Source organism: Mustela nigripes, chromosome 7 (assembly GCF_022355385.1).
Source record: "Mustela nigripes isolate SB6536 chromosome 7, MUSNIG.SB6536, whole genome shotgun sequence".
Lineage (NCBI taxonomy): Eukaryota > Metazoa > Chordata > Mammalia > Carnivora > Mustelidae > Mustela > Mustela nigripes.
Genome location: NC_081563.1, coordinates 119,371,386 through 119,393,418, shown reverse-complemented (window position 1 = coordinate 119,393,418; position 22,033 = coordinate 119,371,386). Strand labels below are relative to the sequence as shown.

Sequence of the window (22,033 nt, the reverse complement as noted above, 5' to 3'; positions counted from 1 at the left end):
CTGGTTGTTACACATTTACCAATACACCACTGACTCTGATTCTCCTCAAAGTTCCACTGCATCTACTTGTCTGCTCTCTGGTAAGTTACTTTCTCTCTCTAAATTGTGGTCTCTTCATCTATAAGGAGACTCATTCATTTGTTTAACAAGCATTTGCTCAGTGCCTCCTCCATGATCAACACAACTCTAGGCTCTGAAGATGCAGAAGGTTGTATGATGTAAACGAGTTCCTGCCCTCTTGGAACCCATATTCTAGTTGGAGAAAGCCTAATGAGGAACATAGTGTTATGATCCCCATTTTACAGCTGTGGAAACATTGTCAGCCAGCTTCACCTCTACATGCCTCATCCCCTTGCCCTCAAGTGGGTATTCAATTGCACTGACCTCATAAGATTACAGGGAATTTATATAAGACGCTGCACGCAAAGCACTTAGCAGGTGCAGAAAAGTACTCCGAAACTGTTTGGTCTTAATGTTATGGGGAGTTAAGTGGGAATTGAACGAGCAGAGAAGCTGGAAAAATTAGATCATTCCTATGCCCTTTCTTTTGCATTCAATCTTGTCTGTGTGTCTTTAAAGACCAGTGTTAAAACACAGAATCATAAGGCAAACCCCATGAAAATCAGATTCGGTGAGCACCCTGCAGCATGGCTAAAGTACTCTGCCAAGGAAGGTCTCCCAGAGAAGGTGCCATTTGGACTGGGGTTTAAAGGATGAGAAGAGTTTGCCAAAAAGATATAGTGGTAAACTGGTGACCCAGGCAGAGGAAGAAGCGTAAGCAAAGACATAGAAGTTGGAACACTTCTTGTAGACGAGGCATAGGATATACAGAGGAAAAAGTGGGAAGTAAGGCAGGAGAGGGTGTCTGGGGAAGATCTTGAATAAGGTTGCCAAATTTAATGCATAAAAATTTAAGATATTCAGTTAAATTTGAATTTCAGTTAAACAATGAAATTTTTTAGTATGAATATGTTCCATGCAATATTTAGTAATGTATTAAAACTTTTTTGTTGCTCATCTGAAATTCAAATTTAACTGGGCATCCTGTATGTTATGGCAGTCCTAATCATGGAGGATCTTGAATATCATACTAGGGCACTTCAATTTAATCTTGATGAGAGGGTTCATTAGTACTTTCTTGGGAATCTCCAGAGGATAAGGTTTGAGAGACCCATCCTTCAGGTCTCAGCTAAGGTCACTGTATCAAAGGGGTCTCCTCTGACTTACAAGATCTAAGCAGTCTCTCTGCTTCCCTCAAGATTCTCTATCAGCATTTCTAACTATTATCTTCAGAACATTCGTGATTGGTGTTTCTATATTTATTTGCTTTTCATTTGAAGTCTGTTTTCCCTTCCATATTCTCAGCTCCAAAAAGCCAGAGATTGCTGGATTGTTCACCATAATAACCCCAGAATCTAACACAATACCTAGCATTTAATTGGCACTCATTAACTAGTGGCTGGTTTAATGGATGAGCCAATCAATCTACAGATTGACTCATTCCAACCAATAATACTAACACCTTCAAATCCCTACCCTAAATCCTACTGCTATGCTATTCCAATTTTAAAGATGTGAAATGGAAGCTCAGAAGAGCTACAGTGTATGCTAAGTGAAATAAGTCAAACAGAAGGAGATAAATACCATATGATCTCACTTATATGTGGAATCTAAAAAACAAAATAGCTTGTTGATATTGGTGACTGCCTGAGGTGGGGGATGGGGGGGTCAGAGAAATGGGTGAAGGGGGAAAAATTTACAAATTTACAAATTTTTGGTTATAAAATGAATGTCACGGGGATGTAAGAATAGCTTGGTGATTGTAGTTAATATGGTACTGCCTATTTGCAAATAACTAGGAGAGTGGATCTTTAAATTTTTCATTACAAAAAAAACGTTTTTTGTAACTATGTAAAATGATGGAAGTCAACTGTACTTATCATGGTGATCATTCTGCAATATATGTAAATATCAAATCTTTACCTAATATACCTGAAACTAATATGATGTTATGTCAATTATACCTCAAAAAAACTAACAATGAGGGGGGGGAAGGGAGGCAGCTATGAACTATGCACCAAGCAGTCCAGAAACATGGTGATGATGATGATGATTTCAGAGTGGAATCCACAGAGACAGGAGAAGGGCACCACCCAAGAGACCAACTGCTGAAATGTAATCTTTTTAAAAAATGTAACTTGGAAGCATTATCCCTTCCATAAAGTTTTTAAATAGCTGTGGGTTGCCTAGCTTCCTTATACTTCAAGCTTTAGGTGCTCCAAGATGTAATCAGAGTAGCTTCCTCCATCTTTCATTGCCTCAGTAAATTATTTATTGGAACAGCCTTTAAGAAAATATCCTCAAAAAACACTCATAAAGTATATTTATCACCAATATTGAGTTCCTACCCTGCAATTGTGGGTTGATTGGAAACATGTAACAGTAACTCCTCTATTTAGGCACTGAATGAGTGGGGAAGAGTTACAGGGTAGGCAGTGGAAAGGGGAATATGTTTTCTGGGGGGCAGAATGCAATTGCTGGGGTTCATCACCCCAATCCAAATCCCTGGATCCTCTCCACTCTAATATTTTTAAATAGTTGTAAAAACTGAAATGTAGAGAATTTAGTTACTTACCTACAGTCAGAGTTAGTAACTGGCAATACCCCAAACCAAGCCTGTCTGACCATGCATTTCACAGCAGGAATCTAGGCTCAGTTAACCTTTCAAATGGTACCAATACTTATGATCCAGGCACAGATGATTGTTGAATGCTAAAGAGTAATTCTCTCTCCCAGAAAACCTTGGTCTTAATTAGATACAAGAATTTATATTCTTAGATATACTGTGAGCCAAGTAAGAACTCAACGGTCATGGATATGCAAAGAAAAGGAATTATTTCGAGTTTTGTTGACATGTGATGATAGAATTGGATTATGCTGTTGGAAGATACATACTAAAATACTTTCAAAGATACATACTAAAATCTATATATGAAATCTATATATGAAATAATATGAAAACTAGAATTTGCTTCAAAAAAATCCAAGGTGGGGGCTGGTGTGGGTGCAGACAGAAGTAGAGATGAGAGATTGGTGAGTTGATAATGTAGAAGCTGGAAGAAGGATAGGTTGGAGCTCATTTTATTATTCTTCTGCCAACAGGATGGCAGCAGCAGTTCCAGGCACAACAACAAGAAGAATAAGAGAGATCATCCTTTTCTGAGCCTTTTTCTTAGGAATTAGGAATGAAGGAAGCAAGGATGCAGGTAGGGACCAACTATGTCCATTGCATAAAAAAAGGATTTTGCAGTCAAATATGTATGACTGGAAAAGCTATGAAAACCAGCACTCACAATGGCTCATAAGAATGTAATCACTTTCGGGACACCTGGGTGGCTCAGTTGGTTAGGTGTCCAACTATTGATTTTGGTTCAGGTCATGATCTTAGGGTTGTGGGATAGAGGCCCTCAGCAGGCTCCACACAGCATGGATTCTTGGATTGCTTGGGATTCTTGGATTGCTTGGGATTCTCTCTCTCTCTCTCCCCCTCTGCCCACCACCTTGCTTGCTCTCTCTTGCTCTTTCTCTAAAAATGAAAAACAAAACAAAACAAAAAAGCAGTGTAATGACTTTAATAAACCCCTAATTTTGAGGGACTTCACTCATTAATGCTACAGACCAATGGTCCTCATGAGTCAGACTTTCCAGAGATACTTTCGTGATAAGAGATGGAGAGAACTATTTATGCAATTACTATTTGGGGGTCAGTGAAAGAATATTGGTCAAGATCACTTCTGGCTTGGGAAACAAGCAGTCTCCTTAACCAGTGAGCTGAAGCATTTGTTTATTACTGAGCCTTAGCACTAAGAATGTATATTAGTTATCAATTGCTGTGTAACAAGTTATCCCAAAATATAATGGCTTAAAAGAACAATGGACATTTATTATATCACACAGTTTTTGTGGATCAGGAATTTGGAAGCAGCTTAGCAGGATATTTCTGGATAAAGGTCACTCCTGAGATTGTAGTCAAGATGCCAGTCACTTCCAAGATGGCTTACCCAAAGGTTGACACTGGTTCTTGGCCAGAGACCTTGCCACATGGATCTCTCTATCTGGCTGCCCGAGTGTTCTCATAACATGGTGACTGGTTTCCCCAAGAACAAGTCATCCAAGAAAGACCAACACCAGGTGGAAACTGCAATGTCTTTTGTGACCTAGTCTCAGAAATTGTAGCCCATCATTTCTGCAATATTCCATAGGTGACACAGGCCAGACCTTTCATCGTGGGAAGGGACTATACAGGGAATGAATGCCAGGAAGTGAGATTCACTGGGTCCATCCTGGAAGTGGAGCCTCTGATTCCAGTTAAGCTTTCAGATGACTGCAACCCGGGATGATATCTTCACAGCCACCCCTTGAAACATGGGAGCCAGAATCACCTATCTAGGCTGCTCCTAACTTCCTCATCCACAGAAACAGTGAGCTAATAAATGCTTTGGTGTTTTAACCTAACTTTTTAGGTATTTTACCATGCAACAATAGATAAACAAAATCAAAGCAGCTTAGGTACCAAAGAGTGACATTCCCATCATTGGCAGCCCCTGTGATTTATTGATAAACTGAGCATTCGATTAGTACCCATTAGACTCTGAACCATTGCCAGCAGATATCAATGAAGGCAGAGAATGGCCATGTACCCCAGATCGGCTAGAGGGGAAGCTGCTGAGTTTATACCTTCTCACAGAGGATCACAAGGCACCTTAGTATATCGAAAGTTCTGAGCAGTCTTGCAGGGGGAAACCTGTTCCACAGGTTTTCCATCCCCTTTGAACACAGAGACCATTTTTCACATAACGCCTATTTGTGTCCTATGGAAATGGTGCTATGAAAAACATACATCAAGAAAACAACTGATCCATCTCTTCAGTTTCGAATTTTGGCTTCGAAAAGAAAATCTGTATACATCCATTTATATATATTCCAAAGGCCTAAATTTCCCCAAGGTTGACATCCTGGGCATATAAATGATGTCCCATTGCCATTAAGTAACATCTCTGACTCAGAGCTCCTCTGTCCACCAGTATAAGTCTGTCAGCAGAGCTCCCATAAATGACTGAGTTTTTCTGGGTGCACATAAGCCCAGGTGTACTCCTGGATGATCCTCTCAAGGGATCCTCTGCTCCAGCCTCTTCATTGTCATCTGCCCCCCCACGCCCCCTCCCCATTGTCACTGGAAGGAACCTCACTGCTGCCCCTGCTGCCCTGTCCAGGGCATTGCTCTCTTGCACTCCAGAAGCTGCAGGACCCAGAAGGTACCATGACCTCCTGAGTGGGTCACACAGTCCTGTTGTCTTGCTCTAAGGAGGCCACCGGTGGGTATTAAGCAGCTAACTAGCAAGTATGAAAACAGGAAGTTTGTCCATTAATAAATTTGCCCCTCTTATTCTAACCAACTCATCCAGTGGTATTCAAATCATGCTCCCATGGAACACTTCTATGAACTGGACCCAGCTGTTCTAAAATTCAACCGTGGAAGACGGGAAGTTGTAGGCCAGTTCATGGAGAGAAGGGTTAATGGGAAGAATTGCCTTTATTTTAAATTATTCCCCAATGCATTTCCCCCCAGCTTTAGTACCTGCTTCCACTTTTTCTGGTAGAGTGCAAGATGGTATGTGATTTTTGCACATTATATATTCACTCATTTTAAAATTAATTTGTCACTATTTCATGGTATTCTGCAAAAAGGACTGTGATTTCGAGGTATTTCTCCACCATCTAAAAATGTTGGGGGAACACCCAGGTTGTGCTATTTGTGACAGTTCAGCTGAGGGGCCGTATTTGAGCACCCACAATGTATCAAGCACTGTGACAGGGGCTAGGAAATATTTTTAAAAGAGCACAATAAAGGGGCGCCTAGGTAGCTCCATCGAATAACCATCCGACTCTTGATTTCTGCTCCTGTCGTGATCTCAGGGTCTTGAGATCAAGACCCCCATCAGGCTCCATACTCAGCATGGAATCTCCTTCAGATTCTCTCTCTCCTTCTCCCTTTGTCCCTTCTCCACTCCCACTCTCTTTTAATTAATTTAAATCTTTTTAAAAATGAGTACAATAAAGTTTATGCCTTCCAGAAACTTACAATATAGTAGAGGAGATCCACACATCTTGATTTTTCTTTTCCTTTCTTCCTTTTTTTTTTTTTTTTTTTTTTTTTTTTTTTTTTTTTCGCCACTGTGCCATTTATCTTTATGCTACTTTCCCCCTAGGTTCTCAACATGAAGGCTAGGGAATCAAGACTCTTAATTGTATCCATTCAACAAATATTTATTGAAAGCTAACTAAGAGGAAAGCAACATCAGTTACATTCTGGTAAGTTCTGGAGTCCAAATCCTGGCTTCGCAGCTCCTGCCTGTACAACCCTGGGCAAGTCACTTCACCTTCTAGAGACTCTTTTCCATCATCTTTCAAATGTGGGTAAAAATAGTGGAATAATCAAAGCTCTCTAATTTCTGTAATAAATAAGAAAATGGATGTTTATTTCTTGCTCATAAAGTAGTCAGAAGAGGATGTTTGGCACATGGCCTCTTATACATTAATGCAGTCATCCAGTTTCTTTCCACTCTGTGGCTTTTCATCCCCTGGAGTCTTGAGGGACATCGTCTCCAGCTAGTGGGTGAAATGAGAGAGCATGGAGACCCAGGAGAGAGGTAATATATACAGGATCCTAGCTTGGAAGTGGGGCATTTCACACCTGCCCTCATCCACTGTCCAGAAAGTAGTCACATGGATACTACAATGCACAAGAAAATTAAGAAATGTGGTCTGTCTGTGGGCTCAAGAAGGAGAAGGGGTAAGATTCAGTGAACTCTGAGCTGTCTTCCTCAAACACTTACCTCACAATGTTGCTGAGGATTCGATATGAATGAATATGCCTGGCATAGAGTAGGTGCTCAGTTAATGCTGTTTATGAAGTCATGAGCTATGTTTGGGCAATAATAGCATTATTTATCAAACATCCAAACCATGTATCAGGCACTGGCCTCTGTTGGGTCCCTGCGCCTCCCAACAACCACACAAAGCCAGAAGATTACCCTTTCCTTACAGAGGAGAAAACCAACACACAGAGAGGGTAAGTGATCTGCCCAAGGCCACACAGCAAGAAAGAGTTGAGCCAGGATTCAAACCCAAGTTAGTGTGACTCAAAAGTGATCTTTTCACCAAATTGTGATACTGATGGAATGCACAGAATACACAGGTTTGGACCACAGGAAGAGAGCTGCCTTGGGCCAGTCTTCATAAAAGGTGACATGCAAAAAGAAACCACACACACAGAAACCAAACAAACCTTGAAAAGTTCCTGGTGAAACTGTAAAGGGCCATTATTGAGTAGCAAACATGAAAATGTGCTAACTATTCTCCTCACCCATTTCTAGTCCCACTGTATAATCTACACACCACCAGCCAATATCTCTTTTCTTATCCTTCCCTGTGGAATCTTGTCTGCCTCTCCCCTGCCTCCTCCCTGCAATGATGGCCCTCCTGTTATGATCTTAGACTCTTAGTTTCTTTCTCTTTTTTTAAGATTTTATTTATTTAGTTTTGAGAGAGCGAGAGAGAATGCATGAGTTGGGGGAAGGGACAAAGGGAGAGGGAGACGCAGGCTGGACTCAATCCCAGGACTCTGGGATCATGACCTGAGCTGAAGGCAGATGCTCAACCAACTGAGCCACCCAGACAACCACCTCTTAGTTTCTTTTAAATTCATCTCTATACCCAGTATTCCAATTGGCACAAGAAAGGCCTCCATAGAACCTTCATTCATCCATTCATTCAGTCAACAAAATATTTATCAAATTCTTGCTATACACCAGGCAGTCTCTTGGGCTCTGGAATTCAGAGTCTGGTAAGAAAGAGAGATACTACTGCATAATCACACAAATATAGACCCAGAAGAGAAGGAATCCAGTTGTCTCAATGGAGAACTGAGGAAACATAACCAGCATGGGAGATGGAATTGTGTGACCTAGAGACCTAAAGGATATGGAGGATTATCTAGGCGATGTGGAAGGACCAGGCAGTGAGATCAGCATGTGCAAATGCCCTGTGGTGAGACAAAGCACATTTGAGGAATAGAGAAAAGGCCAGGAAGGCTGAAGCCCAGAGAGAGAGAGAGAGGGAGGAAGGGGTGAGGGAAAGCAGCAGAGGTGGGCAGGGGCCCAGCCCACTGAGACCTTGTAGAACATAGCAAAGTATTGGGGTCTTTAACCCAAAGAGCAAAGGGAATCCATCAGGGGGCTTTCAGTCAAAGGATGTGTCTTGTCAGTGCTTCCCATCCATACACCCTTGCCCTTCCTTACATTTCAGTGTACATTGAGCAGACTTTCAGTTCCAAATGCCAGCACCTGTGTTCTTTACCCAAGGACTTTCTTTGACCACTGGAACCTGCTTTGCCTGCCTGTAGAACAGGTTAGAGATGCCAGAGAATGAATACCCTTCCCCGTCTCCGGAACAGTGCTCCACCTGATGAACTTAGAAGATAAATGCCCACATCCCTCACTCCTCAGACGGGATACCCCTGAGCTACAACACGTGTTGTTCACTGGCTCCCGGAAGTGCCCAGTGAGGTCAACCCCAGGTGCCCACAGTGTAACGCTTTGCCTTCCCTTCCCTGTTCTTCTTTCACTTGCACACCAGTGCTTCCCAGGACCACTTCCCAAATAAAACTGTACATCTGAATCCTTATCTTTTAGGAGATCCCCATGAATATCATCCATCATAAGGGCAATAGGTTTGAGGGCAGCAGGGGAGGATGGCGTAGACCAGTTGACAGTACAGGAGATGATCGGAGTTTGAACTTAGTGGCACTGGGCACAGGGAATAGAGGCGGGAAAAACTCTGCAGGATCCAAATATACAGCGGATGTGCAGGAAAAAGGAAGAGGGCGATGTGAAGGCTGCCTCCTGGGCTCTGTCCTCCCTAGAAGGGAGGGCAAGGGAAAAGGTCAAGAATACATATGTTAATATTTTTGTGCATGTCACAGAACAGCTTGTAACCACCAGATTTTCTGGAACTCTCTGCTGTCTTCTCGCCCTGCCTTGACTCATCAGACTCTAGAACAACCTAGCTGCCATCGTTCAGGGAAGCCTGCGTTTTCTCCTGCGGGGCAGGATTCAATAACAGTGTTCTCATCCAATAAAGGAGTCTGGCGCACAGGGACAAAATATTGAATTAAAAACAATACCAGAGCCACTGAGCTCACACCACCCTTGAACTGCCTGTGCGTGGCTTCGCTCTGCAAATTGGTAACGGGAGCCCCAGGGAAATACTGTCCAGGAGAGCAAGGAGGAGCAAAAGTGGGGGGAGTGGGGGGGGTTGGGGGGGGAGCAAAGTCAACTCTCAGCCACAGTGGGCTGAGCCAGCACCTGGGGGCAAGGATTCAGCTGCCAGAAACCCAACACTGAGCTTGTAAGCCCTGGCCTTCGTCCTGTCTGCATGAAGCTACCTTCAGGGAGGGATTCTGAGATCCTCTGAGATCAGGCATTCTTGGGTCTGCAGTCTGCCTTCCCCACTACTAGTTGACCCAGTGACCTCGGATGAGTCCTTAAACACTCTGAACTTCAATTATTTGTTGTTGATGTTGTTGTTCCAAGGCCCAACACATGCCAAGCACTTACTTAATCCTAAAAAGTACTCTATTCCCATCATACAGATGATGAGTCAAAGCTCAGAGGAGTTAGGTAACTAGCCCAGGGTCACACAGCCAGGTCTAGCCAGATTTCAGATAAAGCAGTGTAAACCTTGTATATGCTCTCTTAACTACTATATAAGAAATTCCTTCAGATAAGAAATCCCCCGTTTTCAATATGTTGGGGGATCCCGAGGCTCCTGGAGTGGGGAGTGGGTGTTTCTCTCTCTCTTGGCCATTCCTTAACACATCCAGCCTCATACCTTGGTCTCCCTCCCTCTGGTTTCTCACCCCTGCCACTGATCACTTCTTTCCCCTAAACATTCAGCATCCCAAATGATAAATTCTTCCCCCCTGGCCCTTAGGGAGCAGCATCCCACCTCATCACCTTCCAGCCACCTCACCGGACATCTTAGTGTTTGCCCTAAGTGCCCTAAGGGGTTTTACCTGCCCCCAAGGAGGCTCATCAAGGCATCCGTTCAACCCAAATAGTTGTTTTCAGGAAGAATTCTGATGCCCACTGTTAAGGTGATCAACATTGCTCCACCATGTTTGAAAAGCCTGGAGCTCAGATGGGGTCCAGAATGGAGCAAAGAAGTTGAGAAGCTGAGAAGCTACAAGTACGCCCAGGTTGTTGAGGCTGAGCCATGGAGGTGAATGAGGTCACCCAGGGGGAGTGACTGGGACAAGAAGGGCAGAAGCCATGCCAAGGCCTCAGGAGCTGGCCCCGGGTTGGAAATAGAAAGAGGGTGGTGGTCATAAGGAGACCCTGAAACGTTGGAAGAGGCTAGGAGGCCCTGGGCAGCACAAGGGTGTTGGAGGGTGTCAGTCAAGGTTCTTGTCATTGGGACAGAAGTCCAACAAGAACGTATTGGCTCCTGCTACTGAAGAAAGATTGACTACTCCTGGCTGAGTCCAGGCAGTGGTCCCCTTTGGGCCTCAGGAAACCAGGCATTATGGGCTCAGAGGGTGTCAGGCCCATTCGGTCAGCATCTCTCTCTGCTTTCCTAATGCTCTCACATTGCATTCTGACTCCTTCCACGTGCTGGGAAGCATGACTACCTGTAGCCTCCAGATTGAAATCCCACATCTTCTACCTTAGAAAGAGATTGGGTAGGGCCACCCAGGTGGCTCAGTTAGTTAAGCATCTAACTCCTGGTTTTGGCTCAGGTCAGGATCTCAGGGTGTGACAGCGAGCTCCTCATGGGGCTCCATGCTCAGCAAGGAGTCTGCTTCCTCTCTCCCTCCCCTTCTGCCCCTCCCCCTGCTCATGGACAAACATTCTCTCTCTCTCTCTTTCTAAAACAAATAAATAAATCTTTTTTTTTTTTTTTTTTTTTTTTTTTTGAAAACAAAGAAAGCTATTGGCTCTCTCTCTAGGTCTAAAAATCCCATGGAGGGCTGCCTGGGCGGTACTGTTGGTTAAGTGTGAGACTCTTGGTTTTGGCTCAGGTCATGATCTCAGGCTCGAGAGACTGAGCCCCCACTTGGGCCTGGTGCTCCGCAGGGAGTCTGCTTGAGATTCTCTCTCTCTCCTTCTGCCCCTCCCTTTGCATGATTTCTCTCTCTCTCTCTCAAATAAATAAGTAAATCTTAAAAAAATAAAATAAAATAAAATAAATGAAAATCCAATGGAAGTTTTTGGACTGGCTTAGTTCCAGTCTGGTGTCCACCTCTAGCTCAATTAATTATGATCAGAGGGGTAGAGCCAAGGAAAAACATGTCTGCTTCTTTGGGAGCCATGTGGGTAGAGGCAGGTACAGCAGGATGAAAGTAGGCCCAGACCACCAAGGACATCCTCAACACTTGGAAATACTGACTTCAGAATTAAGTCCAAGGGGTGCCTCTACAGAAATGAAAACCACCACCACAAGCAATGGTGGGGAACCAAAGAGAGAATCTCCCTCTCTGCGGGAGAGCAGAGGCTTGACCCAAGCCAAAGAGGCTCAAAGAGTGTGAGGCAGGCCTAGGGTTTCACTTTACTGTCTGTTGGCAACAAGAGTATCTGTTGGTAAGGCCTGGGTTGGTGGGGAGACCTGCTTGCTGATCCTTCTGCCTGGTATATACTTCTTCTTTGGTGACGCCTACTTCTCACGGCTATCATTGACCTTAGGATGCAGAATAATTTAGTTGCTTGAGGATGTGAAAGGTCCAAACAGCCTTGGCCAAGGGGAAAGTCTCTTATGTAGGCCCGTCTGGGGCTGACCTTTGGCCGCAGAACCTCAACCCTTCCCATGATAACTCCTGCCAAAACGTGACTCCAGCACTTCCTTTCTCCTCCTCCAGCTCGGAATGCAGCTCCAAGATCTCAAAACCTACACAATCACAGTACAATGGGAACTGGATTTGAGCTACTGGGCATCAGCCAACTGCTAGGGCGAGTGTTAGTGTTAGGGTGAGTGTGTGTGTTAGGCTGAGTATATGAGGGAATATTCTTCCACGGAAGCCAAAAAATTCAATAATGATAGTAATGGCCATTACCAAGGTGACATAATGAGTACTTACTATGCACCCTGCCCTGTCCTAAGCAGCCCTTTTTCTGCCTTACCTTATTTTATGATCAGAATCCTGTGATATGAGTATCATTGTCATTCCCAGGAATTGAATTCCACAGACATTAAGTGACTTGCCTAAAGTCACCCAACTAGGAAGTGGCCAAGCTGGGACTTGAAGCCAGCTCTGTGTAACTGCAAAGCCTATACCTTTAACCTTGGCTTTGTCTCTTATCCAAGCCTGAGCTCTGGAAATAGTGTGGCTTAGTATTCTTTTTTTTTTTTAAAGATTTTATTTATTTATTTGACAGACAGAGACCACAAGGAGGCAGAGAGGCAGGCAGAGAGAGAGGGGGAAGCAGGCTCCCTGCTGAACAGAGAGCCCGATGTGGTGTTCAATCCCAAGACCCTGGAATCATGACTTGAGCAGAAGGCAAAGTCTTAACCCACTGAGCCACCCAGGCGCCCTAGGCTTGGTATCCTTCTTAGGGCCTGAATCTGTCAGAGTGCTGTAGGCTGCAAAACCAAAACCACCAACTTAGCTGATTAACAGTGAGAAACTGTGTATCAACTCAAAGATTAAGTTCCAAGGCTTGGTGGCTGGAGGAGCCATTAATTCAGCTGCTCAGTGAAGCCCCTCCCATCTTCCCACTGAGCCTTCATTAGTTTGTCAGTTTCCCCACCTGGTCACAATATGGCTGCCACACCTCCAGGCATCCAGTACCGGAGGCTGGTACTGGACCACATCCGGCAAAAGAGGCTCTTCGTTTGAGAATAAGAAAATCTTTCCCAGACTTCCCAGAAGTCCTTGAGGAAACATTCTTTATATCTCATTGGCCAGAATTGTTCCCATTCCTGTTTCCAAACCAGTCACTCACAAGGTAAATGGAAATTTCACAAATGGTTTAATAATGCTTGTGGCTCTGTTAGGAGGGAGAAAGAGGGCAGTGACTGCTCTGGGGCAGGCAAACAAAAGTGTATGCTGCTCCTTTCGTTTCCCTCCCCAATCCCTAATACATTCTTTCTCTCCCAGCTCTCATTTTATTCACTGTGCAAGAATCAACTCAAATTATCTTCTCTTCTAGGCAGTCTTCCCTGACTTTCTTCCCATCCAATTAATTACTCTCTTCACTGGGCTTCCAAAGAACTTAGCACATGCTACATACATGGTCTCTGTTACATCATTACGCACTTAGGCCAAGGTTTGGAGAAATTGGATCCAGGTTCAAATCCCAGGTCGGCCCCTTCCTTCCCAGGCAACTTTGGGTATTACCCTTCCTCTTTTCAAGCCTCAGCTTCCTCATCTGCAAAGGTACACATTCCTTTTTAGGCAGTTTTGAAGATTAAGGCAGGTAAGGTGTCTGGGATTATTAACAATAACTCCTCAGAAGGAAGGGGGTGAGAAAGGACACTATCAGGCTGGAGTAGGCAGGAAAGCAAAAGTCGTTCCCAAGTCTGACCACATGGTCCCCTTCTCCTAAAGGTTCCCCCCTTCCCTGATCCTCCCAAGAAAGTCATTTTTCATCCCCAAAGTCATTTGGCTTAGAGAGAAAGGGGAGATGCCGTGGCAGGGTCTGCACTGTGCCTGCCCAGGCACCATCCATCACCAGGCCGACAGGAACTCACCTCCCACAAATAAAGTTATGACAAGCGTCCCCAACCCATTCTTTCAGCCATCGCCTCCCTGTTTCCATCATCGCTGACATTATAAGCCATCAGCCAAGCTGTTTTTCATGCCTCTGACAGGGCCTTGGCATCACGGGTAGGAGGGCTGAGCTAAGCTATGGCTGAACCCAAGGGTGGGTGTCCTGCCCCCACCCACCACTGGTGAGCATGAGCTATTTCACACATGCTCCCAGAAAGGGTTACTCCCCAGACGGGCAGGGGTCCATAGTTAGAGCAGAACTGGAGGGGAACTGAACATGCACTCATTTATCCATGCAGCAAACATTAGTGAATATCCCTGCTGTGGTTGGACCTGTGTTAGGCCCAGCTGCAGCCACAAAGAGGAATCATGTATAGTCCCCGCCTTTGAACAGGTGTCCAGTCCAATGGAGGACTGAAAAACATGCCATGTCAATAGATAATGCCAGCACAACTGTGGCAGAGGCAGTCAGGGGGACTGTGGAACCACAGAGAAGGGTAGGAACATCAGGGAAGTCTTCCTGGAGGAGGTAACACTTGAACTGAGATCTCTAGGGCAAAGAAAGACATGTGAAGGGGCAGTGTGAGTGATTCTTTGAAAGGTTCCCTTTCTTCCATGCAGGTTTGTTTGCCTATAAACCCCAAAGGAGTGGAGTGCAGGCCTGGGAAAGAGAAGAGGATTATCATACAGGCCAATAGAATGGCATGCGCAAAGTTCCTGTATTAGTTTCCTAGGGCTGCCATTACAAATTACTACAAACTCGGTAATCCAAAATCACAAAACTTCTTCTCTCACAGTTCTAGAGGCCAGAAGTCCAAATTCAAGGCATCAGCAGGGCTGGTAATTTCTGGAGCTCTGAGAAAGAATCTCTGTTATGTGTCTTTCCTAGCTTCTCATGGTGGTAGGCAAGCCTTGACATTCTTTGTCTTAGAGATGCAGCATTCTGGTCTCTACCACTGCTCTCTGTCTTCACATGTCCTCCCCTCTGTAACTCTGACACAAATATCCTTTTCCTTTCTAAGGGCTCCTGTCACTGTAATTTAGAGCCCACCCTAAATCAAGGATGCTCTCAAGATCCTATATTGATTCCAGTTTCCACAATCCCATTTCCAAATAAGCTTACATGTGCAGGTGCTTGGGGTTAAGACTTGGCTTTTTAAGGGAGGGGGACACTATTCAACCCAGTAAGGATCCAGAGGCAAGAGATATGGCATATTCAGGAAACAGAGTGGCTAAATGTGGCTGGAACATTGACATGGGGGTAGGGGTTGGATCCCATCTCTACAGCTAATGAGCCAGATGGCCTGGTCCCAATCCTTCAACCTCTCCCAGCCTCAGTTTGCTCACCTCCAATGTTCATTGCCCTCTGGCCTTCTTAGGACTCTGGTCAGAGTGAAATGTAAATTCCACTTTAATTCCATTCAAGGGCCAGCTCCTCAGTGGGAGTATATCAGTCAGAGACCTTGAGTTTGCACGAGACAGAAACCAATGTAGACTGGCCTGTGGGGGGGAAAAAAGCGTTTAGTAGTTTACATAGGTAAAAAGCGCAGGAATAGAGCTGCTTCCACCTCTGCTGGATTCAGGAGCCCAGATGATATCTTCAGGATCTTGTCTTTCCACCTAGCATCTCGGACCTGTGCCGCTTCATTTTCCGGTTTCCCAAGAGGGGTGCTTAGCACTGGACCTATATCTTCCTTAGAGCTGCTCTCCACCCTGATCCTCTCAGCTCTGGGGCTGGGAGGCTGACCTGCTTGGAGTGTGTCAGCAAGCTCCCCTGCCCTCTGGTTTCCATAGGGTTTAGCCAATGGGAAGCAATGGCAGGCCATTGCCATCTCCCTCTGCCTAAGGCCCCAGCTCATATCAGGTAGCTCTCCCTGAGAGCACAGCTCCTCTCTCTGGATTCTAGGAACCACATCCTGTTCTTGACCTTCAGATCAAGGGGAGTTCAAGGATCTCCTCTACCACTAGCCCAAAGGAACCATCCTTTGTGAATTCCCTAAAAAATGCTGACACCTTTGCAAATAGCTCCTTTACTGTAGTCTCCTGAAATTACAGTGTAAGTGCCTCTGTCTCCTTAGGGACCCTGCCTGATCCAACCCGCAGCTCATGGCTCTGTTTGACCCTCCTTTTCCAGATTGTAGACAACCCCCAAGGGGTAGACTGCTACATTGGCGGCTCATAAGGAACCACGCTTCCCAGGAGTCATGCCCTTGGGGGTCCCCTTCTACATATAATGCAGGGTTTGACCATTTGACTTGCTTTGGCCAATGAAAGATGAGCATATGTGATCAAGGAGAGGCTTTATGAGCTCTTATACAGCTGGTGTGCTCCCTCTCAGGCTCCTGCTGCCATGCTGTGAGGAAGTCCAGGCTAACCTGGAGAAGAGAAAGACCTCATGCAGAAGAGAAAGACCTCATGAAGAGTTTGGAGAAGATGACAATGGCACATGGGAATAAAGGCTACACAGAGGAGAACTGAGGTGCCCCAGTTAACAATCATAGCAAAGATTCCAGGCTCTGAGAGAGGCCTTTGTACTGGCTGGGGGCGGAGGGGGGCAGGCAGAGGGGCAGGGATGGAGGTAGTCTTATTGGGGGGATGTATTTAGCACTAACATCGTTTAGGATCGGCAGCACACAGTGATGATAAAAAGCAGATTGACTCATAGTCAGTGTTATCATTTTTAAATTCAGCAAAAAATGCTCCTTTTTATTACCCGCATTTGGGGCTAACCACTCCTACCTCCCTAACCCCTATCCCCCGCCCCCAGTCCAGCCACAGCCGAATGCAGCCACATCAGTGACCCCAGCCAACAGGTATGGAATGACTGTCAACCAGCAGAACCATAAGAAATAATAAGTCCTTGTTGCTTTAAGCACTAAGTTTGGGGGTGGCTTGTGACACAGGGATGAATAAAACTAACAGCAACAGTTCTACACCATTGCAGGTTCAAGTGCAGTTAGAAAGGGCAAGATTTTTCTGGCAGTTACTGCAACAGTCCTCGGGCTCACTCTGATTGGGTCTTCCTCCCGCCATGGGATAGTTATGGACCAATTACCCAGCTAAGGGAATGTGATGCACTGATTGGCCAAGCCTGGTCACATGCTTCGTCCTGGAACAGGAGGTGGAGATCCACACAGACCAGGTGGACTGAGAGTAGGGGAGGAGGTGGGTGTTAAAGGTAGAAGAGGGGAAAGGGAAAAGATGAGCGGAAAAGGGGGCTGAGGACACTTTGTGGGGGTGAAGGTCGGGGAAGACATCTTTGGTGCTCCCCATTGAGCTACCATTTGCACCTACAGGAAATGGGTAAAATGCATCCCACGAGCCAAGGACAGCTATCCTATGGCGAGGAGACCATAAGATTTGGACCATGGACCGACCTGGCTTCCAACTCTCGCTTCCTTTTTGAAAGCTGCTGTGGGCAAGCTGCTCTCTCTGGATTCAACCTCTGCGAAGTCATCTGTAAAACAAGTTTGTTAATTCCTGCCCGGATGGGTTGTACCCCATGGGATCACCTCTGTTGTGGTGGACAAAATGAGTGGCTGCTCAGACACCCCTTCAGGGAAGGGCTTGCTGCCCGGCGTGGGGACTGCGGCTGGCAGACAGCCTGCCTCCACTGGCTCTTCCAGGTCCGCCTCTGCTACGGAGAGAGCCTGTGGCCCGTGAGGTCACTCCCTTTCCCTGGCAGCCCGCAACATGGTGACTAAGCCGAGGGGTTTGAAGGTTTGGCCATTTGGGCAGATGCAGAATGGTCCTGCCAGGCAGTGCTCGGAGGTTTTGTGGAGCTCCGATCGGTTGATTTCACTGATCCTATCCTGCTTCCTTCCTTCCCTTTCACACATGTGGGTCCCTAATAAATATCTCACGCCCCATAATCTTGCTTATGGAGGTCCCGATCCGTGATAGAGGTTTCAAATGCTTAACCTAGCACTTGGCACTTCCTAGGCAGTTGGTAAAGGATCGCTGAGCGAAAATTGGCTCCTTGTTCAGGAGAAGAAGAGGAAACCAGTCGGGGGAGGGGGTGTGTGGTGAGGGAGGCGGTGCTGGTGTGGGTGTTGCCAGGTGTTGGGGCCTGCAGGCTGGCAGAGGCAGCTCCTTCCTCAGAGGGAACAGAAGGGTCTCTCCAGGGTGCCCTCTCCACCCCTGCACATCTGTGGCCCCCTGCTTGCCAAGCAACGAGATCCATTATGAATGAGGCTTCACCTGTCCTAGCAGGCCTGAAGACAGGGGCACGTGGGGCTTTCCTCTAAGCTGGTGCGTACTCCCAGCAGCCTATCTGGGGTCCCAAGGCCTGGTGGCAGAGACCACACAAGTCCAAAAGCAGAAACCCCCTCCCCATTCTGTGGAATCTTGAAAGTTCTAGAACCTTGGAAGGGCAGAGTCTGCATTCTAGGGCCACTGTCACAAAACTGCAGACAACTCTTAGAATCTTAGAATAAGGGAATCTGGCTTAAAGGCTCTCCCAGCATCTTCCATCTGGAAGGAGCCAGGCAGGCTCTTCATTTGAGCCTTTCTCTCCCCAAGGAAGGAAGGGAGGAAAAAAAAGGAAAGGCCATGGAGTTCGGGCACCGAGGCTGGAGAACATCAGGGACAGCGGAGGGTGGGAGATGCTGCGGGTGCCCTGTGCCACACTCCATCTCCCTCCTCTCGGCTGTAGCTGTGGTGCACAGAGCCCATGCGCACTGACAGTGTCCTCCCTCAAGTGCCTGGCCAGCCTCTTAATTTGTCTACCTCAAGGCTTTTTTGGAGGCCACCCCATCTCTTGCTCAGCCCACCACAGGCATAGTGCAGAGATGTGAGGGAATGAATGCCCCCTGGGGCAAAGCTCAACCCCTGGGGGAATGGGGGTTGGTGGATAAGTGCCCCAGCCACCCATCTTCTGGATGAATGAGTGTACATAGTAAGCAAAGGGATGGCTGGATGGAACCTCAGTTGTCCATAGCAGCAACCAGCTACTTTCCTGCCTCCCTCATTCCTGCTTCCCAGGATCACCTCCCAAATAAATGACTTGTACCCACGTCCTTGTCTGGGGTTCTGCTTTAGGGGAACCCAATCTAAGACAGGCTGGGTCACTCCCTAACGTATCTGAAATCCCCTTTCACTCCTTCTCCGATCTGAATCCCAAATGTCACCCGCCCTGTTGTTTCCAGGTGACTTCTAAAGGAATGCCCCTGCTCCCCTCACCAGGCAGGCAGACTGGTAGATCTTGACCTTTTTCCAACCCACCCCTAGTTCTGAGAAATTCTAATGAAGGGCTTTGGCTGGGCACTTAGGGGTCCAGGGGCTTCGGAGGCAGCAAAGAAGGGAAGAGACTTCCCTGAATGAATCTATACCAATGAAATCATCCAGTGTGCCCTGTGTGCCTCCCCACCTTTTGTTCTTTGGCTGAGATGTTGCCTCCAATCCATTATGTTCCCTCCTCCCAGCCTCCCCAGCCTGCAAGTCACGGTAGCAGGAATGCTGAGCTGGACTGAAACTGTAAGGAAAGCCCTATGTGGGTACAGAACTGTACAGCTTGCAAAGAAATATACTGGCTCCGAAGTACTTATAAAGCCCTTTCCATTCACAAGGTAATTCATTAGCATTATTATTGATGTTGTTTCGGTCCAAACATTTGTTAGTCTCTGGGAGAAATTATTTCTCTTTAAACCTCTCTTTGACCAAGCAAGAGTAAAGCCTGGCTAGAAAGGTCGCATAATCAGTATGTTTTCATTCACTCACTCATTCATTGACCTTTTGGGAGCGTCTCGGTGTCCAGGCCATGGGGGTGCATGATGGAGCCCTTTCCACCAGGAGACGACGGCCGAATAGGGAAGCGTATTGCTCAGTGTCTATCCAGGAAATACTGGAATATTTACAAAATAAGAACTTGAAGAGATGGAAGACGGTGGAAGAACTGAGAAGCTGAGGACAGTGATGCGGCTTCAAGTTTAGTAACAGCAGGAGACTGCCCCCGCTCTGAGACCTAAGAGACAGAGGCAGAGGGCGGTGTCGCCTGCCCAGGAAGACGGTCACTTGGGATATGGAACCAGGAAGGAGCTACGGCATGGATGAGATAAGCCACTTTCAGATTTGCCACCCAAGGCCGAGAGAGAGAAATACCAAGGTTTCTCCGTTCCTCCCAGCCTCCAGTCTCCCAGTAATGCCTCCCATGGGCCAGCCCCAGCTGGAAACCAGTCATCCCAGAAGCCTGGAAAACACAGCCTGAAGGAATCAGCCCCTGGCAACACAAAGCACAGTTAACCCTTCTGTGCTCCACCACAATCGGAAATGACAATAATATGAATAACAGCATTGCATGCTAACTGAGCATTTGTCATGTGTCCCATACTGGGCTCAACACTGTGCATTCGTTACACAGAAATCCTCTGAATCTCTGTACACCGAAGTCACTGAATCCTCCCAGCAACCTCACAAGGTGGATATTCTTATCTGCACTCTGTAAATAAGGAAACCATTGTTGGAACAATTATATCCCGGGTGTAATAGGATGTGACCTAGTCTTGGGGGCTAGGAAAAGCATCCTAGCCGAGGTGATGGTTAAGCTGAGGGCGAAAGATGAGAGCATACATGGTTTAGTGTCACAGACCTTCACCTCTACCGGGTCCTGGGGCCAACCCCCAAGACCCACCCCCACCCCCAGGAAGACCCCACTTCTGGCTAGCCACCTCCCACCGCTGGGCCTGGCAATACCACCTAGACCACCGTTGATGAGCACCTAAAACGCATTCAACACCGCCCCCCTCCCCAACCCGGCACAAGCCGAGGCCTTTAGGAACAGACTGACTTGCGCTCTGGCTTGTCCTCCAAGCCCTGCTGGCCGCCTGGAGCCTTGGCAGACAGTCAGGAGGAGGTGGCTGGGAGGGAAAGACAAAGAGAATTCGATTTCCATTTTGCTCCTGGTTCCCTGTTTCTAGTCCAGATGCCTCCAGATCTAATTCCGAATAAATAATTGTACTGAGTAACCCAGGTCCCTTGGTGATTAAGTAAACACGCCGAGGCGGTGGAAATTGAATTAGTGCGGTGTGCTCAGCCATTATTACCCGCCCCTTCTCATGAATATTAATGAGGGGTTATTAAGAAATGTAAATGCTGCCTCAGGGGGTGGGGAGACGGGGAGGGGGTCAGGGTGAGAGGACGCAGTGTTCAGAAGGCGGAGTGATTGAAAGCATTTAAAAAATTATGTCAGATCCTTCTCTTCCACGCCGTGGCAATGTTTCTGGATGCTTCATTTTGATGAAAACGAGGGTAAGGGAACAAATTTTAATTTGAGGATAAAATTAGCATTTTCCAAGCAGCCTTGGCGGCAGCAAGGACATAATTTGCCAGGAAATGGACATTTGGGGCGGGGCAGCGCAGGGTTGGGGGAGCCGGGGCTGATGGACGATTAGTTCTCTCAGTTCATCTCCAGGCAAGGGAGTAAACAAATTAATCTCTGCACAGGGAGCAGCCTGGAAGATGGCGGAGGCCTGGAGGTGTCATCAAGGCCTAGGATCATCCTTACTGCTGGTTCAGAGAGGTTAGGCACTGTGTGAGGTCACACAGCAAAGTAAGGCACTCCACCTGGGTTCTGTAGGCAAGATGAGAGTGGGGAAAAGGGCTGCGTCTCCCAGACAGGTTTTAGGCAGTGAGGCAGCCTCTGGCTGCCTCATCTCTGTGGCTCCAGCTTCTTTCCCAATCTGTGCTGCCAGCTTCATCTCCCCCACTTTCACTATCCCCTGTTTCTGCTCCACAACCTTCAATGGCTCCCTATTGCCCTTAGACTGCCGATCAAGCTCCTTCTCCTGACATTTGAGTCCCTCCAGTATCTGACCACAATCCATTTTTCCAATTTCAGCTCCCACTGCCCCTTGCAGCTGCAGTCAGACGCATCTATAACGGTGAGAAGCAGAGAAGAAAGGAAGGCAAGAGCACAGGAAAGAAGGGGAGAAGAGAGTGAGAAAGATGAACCTAATATTACATATCAGAATACTCAAGATTTACTAAAAAATGTTATACAATAATGATGATGATGACAATGATTGTAGTCATTGCTGCTGTCTGTTTAGAGTGTCACTCTATACCAGCCTCTGGCTGAACACCACTTCGTCCTCCTGTTGTCCCTGTGAGGGCACATTGTTATCGCCATTTCACAGAGGTGGAAACAGACATCACACACATCACAAATGAGAGAACCAGCCTACTAGACATCAAACCCGGACCTCCCATCAA

At 46.6% G+C, this 22,033-nt stretch overlaps 2 long non-coding RNA genes across 2 annotated transcripts; both read left to right on the top strand.

Annotated features, from left to right (window-relative positions):
• LOC132022745 (uncharacterized) lies at nucleotides 1–17,675 on the top strand. Its single transcript, XR_009405686.1, has 5 exons — nucleotides 1–80; nucleotides 3,163–3,266; nucleotides 6,270–6,372; nucleotides 16,164–16,304; nucleotides 17,122–17,675. It is a non-coding gene; the product is annotated as an uncharacterized LOC132022745 (long non-coding RNA).
• A 3,300-nt stretch (nucleotides 17,676–20,975) lies between these two features.
• On the top strand, nucleotides 20,976–21,819 carry LOC132022744 (uncharacterized). Its single transcript, XR_009405685.1, has 3 exons — nucleotides 20,976–21,070; nucleotides 21,266–21,341; nucleotides 21,660–21,819. It is a non-coding gene; the product is annotated as an uncharacterized LOC132022744 (long non-coding RNA).
• The last annotated feature ends 214 nt before the right edge of the window (nucleotides 21,820–22,033 follow it).